Source organism: Monopterus albus, unplaced genomic scaffold (genome assembly GCF_001952655.1).
Source record: "Monopterus albus unplaced genomic scaffold, M_albus_1.0 scaffold347.1, whole genome shotgun sequence".
Classification (NCBI taxonomy): Eukaryota; Metazoa; Chordata; class Actinopteri; order Synbranchiformes; family Synbranchidae; genus Monopterus; species Monopterus albus.
In genome coordinates, this window is record NW_018128227.1 from 369,449 (window position 1) to 379,231 (window position 9,783).

General features: G+C 42.2%; 1 protein-coding gene across 4 annotated transcripts in view; it reads left to right on the plus strand.

Annotated features, from left to right (window-relative positions):
• raly (RALY heterogeneous nuclear ribonucleoprotein) overlaps positions 1-9,783 on the plus strand; it is a 91,537-nt gene that overhangs the window by 52,902 nt on the left and 28,852 nt on the right. The gene's annotated exons all lie outside the window — the stretch shown is intronic.

Sequence of the window (9,783 nt, forward strand, 5' to 3'; positions counted from 1 at the left end):
AGAGGAAGGGAAAGATGGTGATAGTGGATGAGAAAGGGTAAAACATGAAATGAGATGAAGACAAGGGAGGGATTTCTGGGGATGACACAGGAGGAAGGAAGCCAAAGAGTTGGAAATGAAAAGAAAGGAGAGCCACACTTTTCAGGGCTAAAGTCATCCAGCTCCGCTCTCAGACTGTGTGCTCATCACATTTGGTTTGAAAAACTTTTGCAAGCAGGCTATAAACACACTGTACACTAAATGTTGTTTGAAGACAATGTTTGTATATTTTAGATTTTTAATCCGGTCCTTCAGTCATTTGTGTGTTAGCTGTAGATATGAAGGCTGTGTTCAGTTTTACATCACATTATTGTGTCACATTATATTTTTGTGGTCATGCTTCTTGTTTTGAAGAGTCTGCTCTGTATTTTATCATATTAATTCTTCACCTTAAAAAATGAAGCAGACTTGTTCACAGTAGTTTCTAACTGATCATTCGCCCAGAGCTGTACACAAAATATATCTGTTTCTATTATACAGTAAATTGTTAGTTGTGAAAACTAATCCTAATACTTATGATTTATATTAAAGAAATAAAACATTCCAAACTTGGACAGCACTGTCCTTCGAATCGGACAGTTTTGTATCAACTAGATAAAGTACTGTATGAAGCTAAGAGATGTTATTTGTAAGAGTCTAAAATCTTTCAATCCATAATCTTTAGGTTGTTGGTTTCTGCAGAGGCTCGGCAGTGAAGGTTTGCCACAAATGAAGCTAAATGGAAAAATAACCAGGGAAAGGTAAAGACAGCTGAGCCTCTAGAGGAAAGCTGAGCCTCATCCAGTTTACTGCCAGTCAACTCAAAATGGAATCGGAAACATCCCTTCTTGAGGATCTATAAAACTGTTATTTAGTCGATTATTGATTAAGTGAATTGACCTCTTATTAACTGCCTACCTGAGTGAAGTGATGTCAGGTCTGCAGTGATGGCAGAGCAGAAAACAATGCAGTATAGATCTCTCCATCGACTGTCCTGGTTCCAAGAACAACAGTTCATTAATGCAGTCTAAAAGAGGCTATCTGTCTCTATTACTGCCTTGTTGGCCTGCATGGCAATGATTTATTGGCTACCTGTGGAGGCAGTGGAGACAGTCGATGCTACCCCGAGTAGCAATGCAAGAGTCAAGTGGGATGAAGACGAGTGAGCAGTGTGCCATCAGGTGTGCAGTGTCACCAGTAAAGGTCCTGATCTTGTCACAATTCTCAGGGGAGAGGTTTGTAAGAGACTTGATGTCAGTCAGACCTGCCAAACCCGGTGCTGCTTGATCTTTACCAGGGTATTTCATCCCTCCCACAACTATCTTTCTCCACTTGCAAAAGGGCGCTGGGTGCTTGGCGATGTAGTGATTAGTATTTATGCTGTGACTACTTGGCAGAGGTGGGAGTCAGTTGCATGTGCAAGTCTCTTAACCTTCAAGTCTCGAGCAAGTCCCTAGTTACTGTGGTGAGAACCAACCAAGCAAGTCAAGTTGAGTCCCTACTATAGGTCATGCAAGGCATAAGTCAAGTGTTACAGAATTCTGATGCTCTAATGTTATGGCAACATCACATATTTAAGTGAAATGTTCACAAACCTCAGATTATTAATTGTGCATTCATAGGCTTTAAACTAACCTTTAGTATTACCTCTGTTCTCCTCTTGAATCCAAATTTGATGATTTTTGGACTAGACCCCTCCATCATAGCTGCATCCTGCGACCTGCGTTGTCCTCTGCTGGTCTGCCGTGTTCTGGTAGGTTGCCAGGTTTGCAAACATTGCACTAGAAATCACCCCGTTGTGTTTGGAAAACAAAATGCAACTTCTCGGGATCTAAAAAAATACAAATATTTAATAAAAACTGAAGCAATTTCGAGTCATCTTTCTCAAATCTAAGTCAAGTCTCAGGTTGTGAATACCAAGTCAGTTCAAGTCTTTTACCAGTGTTAGTCAAGCAAGTCTGATGTCCTCAAAGTTGCGGTTTAAGCCTGACTAGAGTCCCCCACCTTTGCTACTAGGCTGTGCTTTGTTTCATCTGTGGCAAAACAGATAAAAGAGGAAGCTCGTTTGTCATTGCTTCTTTTTTGACAGAGCATGTTTATATGAGACGTGATGGTGAGACACATATTACGGCAGCTTTCTCCATGTTGAGCTCAACAGCCCGGCACATATGACTGCGGTTTGAAATGAAATTGATTTGTTTTGAGATGAACTGATCTCACTGGTGTGACTGAGCCCTGATGTGACACACTGCTCTCACACTGACTTTGTTTGTCCCCTCTCCAGTCAGCTTTCAGTCTGTCCATGTTACTGTGCTGGCACATAATTGTTTGTTTCATGTGGAGCGACAGTATAACATTAATCAAAGAACTGCCTGTAGTATGAGAATTATTGAAATAAGTCTCCTGCTTTAAACTAAAGCCTCCAGCTTCCTTTATATTGTTAAATGTGCATCATCAGTCTGATGTTCAAAGCATTCGAGGAGTTATTTTGTGATGAAAGGCTGTAATATACTTTTTGAGGAGCCCACTTTGCCTGAAGCAAAACAAACCACCAAACAACAAAATGGACCTAGAAATGAAAGGTACATTTCCAGCAGTGTTAGAGTGGTGTTAAAGTGGATTTTCCTTTATACTGTGAAATGAGTTGTAGAACCCAAAAAACCAAGGCAGGGTCAGACTGCAGAGAAGAGACTGTTTTCTGGTCAGTGTTTCCTAATTCAAAGATGTTTGTGAGCAAGGAAAGAGCAATACCAACTAAAAGTACAGATGTTTTTAAAGACCTCGCTTCTGCAGCTCTGCCTTTGAACACTGAGAAAACTTTACAGTCTTTGTCAGGTGATACTGAACATCTGCTGCATGGACATGCGAATCGGATGCACAAAGCTTGAGTCATGATGGAACGTGTAGGCCTCCTGTTTGTCTGATTATGCTGCAGAAGCTCGTGCGCACACAGCGAGTGATACTTTGGTTGGTTTGCGACGAAGCTCCTGCTCCCTGATTAGTCATAACAAGCTTGAGTGCGATATTTATATTTTTTGAGGCATTTCTCGTAGCTCAAACAGCCTTCGTTCTATATTTTCACCCATTTAGTAATACAGTATGTTTATCCTACATATCAAAGATCTTCTATGTCAGGTAACAGAGCTCCTAAATCCTCAGGTCCTGTAGGACCTCGAGTCATTTCATAGGGTTAATAAAGTAAGGAGGACCAACTCTGTATAGCTCAGGGCCTGTTGTCACAGATTTCTGATGCTGAGATAGATGCTCAATACTTACAGGCCCCTGGATGGATTTAATAAAGATTCAGCTATTACTGTAGGTAATACTGTTACACTATCACACTAAAGTTAATGGAGTAAGATATGATTTGACTCCATGTGGCTCCACAGTGCACCACCAGAGGTATTAGGGAACAGGGTGGGGTGGATGGTTAGGAGCACAGCGTGTCCACTGCTGACACTAGACTGCAATTTGGAATCTATTCTGCAACTCGTTTACCACACCCAGGTTGTTCTAGAGATGCACAGTGACTACAAACAGTTACTACAGGAGCAGATGGGTGAGCTCTCACTCACTCCCTCTGTCCTGCTCTGGGCTCTAAAGCCACTGCTCAGTTCACCAAATCTCAGTGATTATACATGAATGCAACTGACAGGCTGCAGGGGCTTAAAGTGGCAACAGTCATTTGGCTCGGCACTGATTTGGCAGAGGGGAGAGAGAACGAGGTGACGGTGAGGAGGGAGCAGATAAAATTAGGGCTGAAAAGAATGATCAAGAGATAAGAAAGTAGAGGTGAAGACAGAGCCTGAATGGAAGACTTTTTTTTAGCTTTTATTTGAGAATTTATTGCAGTTTCTAAAAGTTGAACCAGGACTAAAGCCTAGTCTGTGGTGTGACATTCATGCACTTTGTACACTCACCAAGATCCTGACAACTCTGCCGCCATTCATTTAAAAAAGCATTGCCTCTGATTATAATCTGGCCAGAGGTAGTTTGTACACTGATCGGCCATAACATTATTACCACCTACCTAATACTGAGTATGCAGCAGTCAGTGTGGCAGTCGGTTTTACTCATTTCTCATTTTCACCCATTTTAACAAAATGGAATTTTTTGAAACGGACAAGTGAAATTTAAAAGTTGACTCTACAGTAGGTGGACTTCATCATCAAAGAGCCTTGGGCATCCACGACCCTGTTACCAGTTCACTGTTGGTGGGTACTAACCACTGCAGACTGGGAACAGCGAGATCAGCAGTGTGGGAGATGCTCTGACCCAGTCAGCCTTCATGGTTCGGCCTTGTCAGAGTCACTCAGGTCCTTACGCTGCCTGTTTTTCTGCTTCCAACACATCAACATTAAGCGCTGAATGTTCACTTGCTGCCTAATATGCCCCACACACTTACAGGTGCTGGAACGAGATAATTACTGCTATTCACGTCACCTTCAGTGGTCATAATGTAATGGCTGATCAGTGTACTGTATTTGCTTTTGCAATTTCTTATCATTTCCAGTCTGAGTTGCTTGAGAGGGTCTTAAATGTTAGATTTTCATGTGTATGAATTTCACTGAATCCTCCCTTGGGTTTCTGTGTGCTGCGTGGGCAGCCTTGTGTGTATGCGTGAGTGGGTGTGTCAGCCTACCCTGCAGCCTTGCTCGGGGGCTTCCAGCTTGACTCTTCAGTTATGCACTGAGCCAAGAGTGTGTGTCTCTGCCTGTGTGCATTTCATGAATCGGAGTTTATCCTTTTGCCACAGCTGTTACCTCAAGCGATAATTCTGTGTGTGAATCAGACGGTCTTAGGCAACATGAATGGATCAGAGTGGAAATGAGGGTTTAAAAGAATTTCATGCAGCATCAAGGAGGTGTTATGTGTCATTGTGTGAAAGTTTAATGTGTTGCATGAAGTTATTGTACATACAAACATTTGCATATGTGTTGTGTTTGATTTGATGCGCTTGTGCAGAGTGACCCGAATTCACTGACTGTTGGTAATGAAATGTTTGTTAATGTTTGAGAAAAACAGTTGTGCTGAAAGGTGATTTTTTTTTTTTTGACTGGTCAGATCTCCATCTGGAGCTGTGACATCACACTGAGGCATCCTGCAATAACAGCCTGTATGAAGGTTTTGGCTCATCGTTAGAATTAAGTTTAGGTTAGAGGGGGTGGAGTATATATGGGAAACAACTACATGGATCTCCGAACATCCTACACCTACTGTTCAGTATGTGATGGTAAATCACATCATTGGTCGCTCCACCAGGGATCGCAGGGATTTGCTACCCTTCAGCCACAAGGGTGTTAGTGAGATCCAGCACTGGTATTGAGAAATAAGCCTGGTCTCACTGTTGGTGCTCAGTTCATCCCTAAGGCGTTGAATGGGGTTGGGGTCAGGGCCCTGTGCAGGCCAGTCATATTCTTCCACACCAAGCTTGGCTTTGTGCACTGTCAAGGTGAAATAGGAAACAACAAAATTGGAAGCAGTCCACTGTCTTAGGTCTTTGCACAGTGTCCTGTAGCACTGATATTTTCCTTAATTGGAGCAAATGGGCCTAAACCATCCATTAATGGATGGATCCAGTCAGTTAACATCATCCCCAGTCGAGGTCCAGAAGGTTTGCATTTAGGAGGAGGTTGGCTCAGACAATCACTTTCCTACAGAAGCAAAGTGTTTGACGTTGTGCTTTTTAACTGACATTTTAACCCAAGTTGTGATCTTTTCCAAACCTAACCATGTAGTTTTTGTGCATAACACAAAGATTATCTTTGGCATCTCATCTGAACGTGAGCGGGTTAACACCGTTCTCTACTGAAAACCCCTGTGCATCTCATACAGACACCGAGGCACCTTGTAGCATCTGTATGAGATGCAAAATGTACTTGACAGAGTGTCAGTATTCGATGCCTGGCATGAGAACGTGTTGCTGCTGCAACTCCAAGCCCCGTCATGTTTATTTATTGATGAAGTCATTAGTTGCTGTTGACAACTTTCATAAGAGAACAGTTGACTCTAAGATATCGCCCAACACCACAGGACATAGTGTGTTTGGTCAGCGACGGCCCTGGCAGGTATAGAAGTAAAAACATGTTTAAGTGGTCATTGCCAGTTTATGCTGAAGGTCATTCAACATTACACACAAACACAATAGCTGAAAACATATGACACTAAGTTACATCCTCTCTCCCTTTCTCTTCCTCTCCTGCTCATATTTTCTTGGAGAGGAAAATAGTTTGTGTTGTACCATATTTGTCCAGGTCAGTCTTGTTATCTCTGCCAAACACCTTGACTCTCTTTTTTCTCCCCCCACCTCTCGCAGCTGTACAGTGTTGGCTGAACTGAGTGACGGCCATGTTCTCGGAGGCTCAGTTCCTGTTCAGCCGCTCTGAATGGACAAAACGTTACCTTTTTGTTTCTCACGTGACACTGATTTGGTGAAGCTAGGTGAGAGCTGCTCAGCGCAGCATGCTGACGATAGACCTCTTCCTGCTACAGCTACAAACTAGACCATGCTCTTCCTCCCACATACAGAGGAGGATACAGCCCTCCTCCTCCTCCCACATACAGAGGAGGATACAGCAACACAAACAACTGCACAGTCTAATGCAATAAAGTGCAACTTCAACATAAACTACAACCTGAGAAATTAGCATAGAGCTGAATCAACAGCTCTCTGAAACAGCAACGGAAAAACATTATACGCATCTCAAAGGCAGGATTTATTGCAGGGAAATTGATTTGGATTGCAGTAGACTGTACAGCTGCTCTGAATGGACAAAATGTTTATTGGACAAAATGCTCATTCCTTGTACCCACTTCTACGGTGGCCCTATAGGGACACAGCGCATGTCAAAGTGAAAACATAAATTATGGAAATGCTGTACATCCAAAAACATGCAAAAGTGAGAGAGCAACCATTATGGAGACAGAACTGTGGTTACTACTGCTATGATAAGAGGGCAGCACAGGGGTGCAGTGGTTGGCACTGCTGCCTCACAGGGTGAAGCTTGCATGTTCCCCCAGGTGCCTTCCACTTGGATGCTGCTTATTTCTCAGTGTTTTCATTCATCAGATCAGGCCAGGTCTCCTTCACAGAGAAGGAGAAGCTCTTTGTTTTTTCAAACCTCTGAGAATGCAAAGCAGAAGGTATCACCTACTTTGACAGGTCAGCTCTGTATGCAAACTCTAACCGAGCCTCAGTGGTATACTCAGGCATCAGTATGTGGGAATGTTGACTGTGAGCCCACAGTGCTTCATTCTGTCACATTACCGCCCTGTGTTGGAAGCATACTTTGTGGAAAGGAGTGTAATCCCAGAGCTGCTGCTGTCTCATCTGTTCTTTTTGTTATTATGAAGTGTTGCTCCCTGCTGCTCGCCAGTGGTGGGCTGACCTTCCCTCACTAAGGGCAGAGTCACTCCTCATTTTCCAGCCTGAAGACTTGACTTTTGCTGATGTACCTTCACATTATGGTCTCCCTGCTGGGCCACCACCCCTCGCTGCACTCTGTATTCCTGACAGCAACCCTCTTCTCTGTGTCCAACGTGCACCATGAACAGTATTTGCTCAAAGAATTCTTTGGAATGAAAATGGATTCTACTTTTATGGTTGATCATTTAGGGTCTTTTTTTTTAAATATCTAGCCTGTTTTATCTATTTCTAATCTACTCTGATGTGCCCTATTTCAGCTTGTTAAACATTAACTCATGGCATATGAGGTCTGGTTGCACTCAACTAAAAATACAGTACAAATAATCAGTTGGTTAGCTCTTTAGCTACATATGCAGAAGTGACTCAGTGTTTTCCCTTCAAGTGACTCAGATCTGAGCTTATCATGGATGTGTGAACGAATTAAATCAGATGTTCTCAGTTCGGATCAGGGCCACTTCCATATGTGCTCCTAGATCTTTAAGCAATATGGAGTTAAACAACTACCCAACAGGGAGCAAACTGAAGACAGGAAGTTACATTACCTCTGAATCTCTCCCCTGGTTATGTAGCAGCACACCATGTGTGGAATGACTGAGCCCAGGAGGAGTCTGTCTGATTAACCTACAGCTGGGTTCTCTCATATGATTCAGATCCAGGACAAACAGTCGAGCTGTTTTCTGGATCACTGTTAACATCAGCCAACAAAAGTACGGCACTCAGAATCATTTTGTGTAATGATCAATGACAGATCAGTCAGATTTACTTCACTTCATTAGTTTAAATGTTTTCCACCTGAACTGAGTCACTCTGTGGGAAAACTGAACATGACAATGTTTGCTTAATAAAATCTTGTAATTTCTTCTGTTAGATGCTCAAATCTGTCAAATTGTGCATAAATGCAAAAACAATTGCCTCAAAATAGTGTTTTAAAATAGGATGTGACATCTTACTCTTCATGTTTCATTTGAGCATCGAGCATTTGAATAAATGATGTGAGAATCAGTTTCCAGTCGATATCTCTGACCTCTGTGTTGACGCTGCCACATTCCTGATTTTTCCAGCAGAGCCTGAAGACACCGCTGGTATAATCTGTGTAATCACAGCGCAGTGTCCCGTGGTCTGGGCTTTAATTGGTTATCTAGACCCAGAAGCCCTGAGTGAGGCTGCAATGGCAGATGTGTGCAGCACATAAAGTGTAAAGCTGGGCTCGTGAAGGTGCTAGTTCTCTTCTCTAAGCAGGACTCAGAAGGTAGAAATGTTAATGAATGTGACTCGTTAAACCTCGAGTGCATCTGAATGCTGATCCAACGTACACGCAGAGCGGGGAATACGTGACAGCCAGGGCCACTGTAGCTCTACTGTAGTGTTAGATCAAATTCACTGATCTGAGCTGGACAGATTGAATGATTTATTTTATTTATTTTTTCTATTTTTTTTTTTATTTGTACAGTTTTTATAGAGTGATAGTTTTATTTGAAAGAAGTGTCCGGGGGGGCTGGAGCCAATCCCAGCCGGCAATCGGGCGAAGGCGGGGTACACCCTGGAGAGGTCGCCAATCCATCGCAGGGCTAACACATAGATGAACAACCACACACACGCACACACACACATTATTTTATAAAGTTTAATTTTTTGATGCATCATGTAAGTGCACTTTTAATTATTAAATGTGGATTTTTTTTATGTTTTATTAATTGACTAGAATCAAATAGTGTAAACATTCGCAGTTATTCTGGTGGCACACTCCAGCCTCCGCAGCTGGACACAATTCAGGATGCTCTCTGACCCCATCTACTTTTCTAGACATTAATATAAAAGTGCAAAGAGGTAAATCTAGAAGTGAAAGTGAACAAGTTATTTTTTAATGTCACATGGTGTTTGTGTTTTACTGCATTTGTGTACTTAGAGATTTGTGTGTGGTAATTGAGGATGAAGCTATGAAGCTTGTTTTAGTGTAAAAACTAAAATTTACATTAAAGTGAACTCTGCTTCATTTATAGGGCTTACAAGCTTAATCCTGCTTCATGCTAATGTATGCTTTTATCAAACCTTGAAGCCCTAAAGGAGGAAGCTTTGAAGCGAATTTGCTTATAGAGTGTGAAATCATTGTGCTTAACATTCTAGTTTATGGCCTCTGTTAAAGCAAAACATCAGGGTTGCAAGCGAGAGCAGACGTCTTTACTGCTCCTCTTGTCTGTTCTACGATTTTTCACATCTTCTACATTTTCAAGTCTTTGAACAAATTCTACAACTATTAAAATGCCTCCAAGAGGGAAAAGAGCTAATAAATCAGAAGCGAATGAGGATGTTGAAGCAGAAGAGGATTATATTTCAGCGGC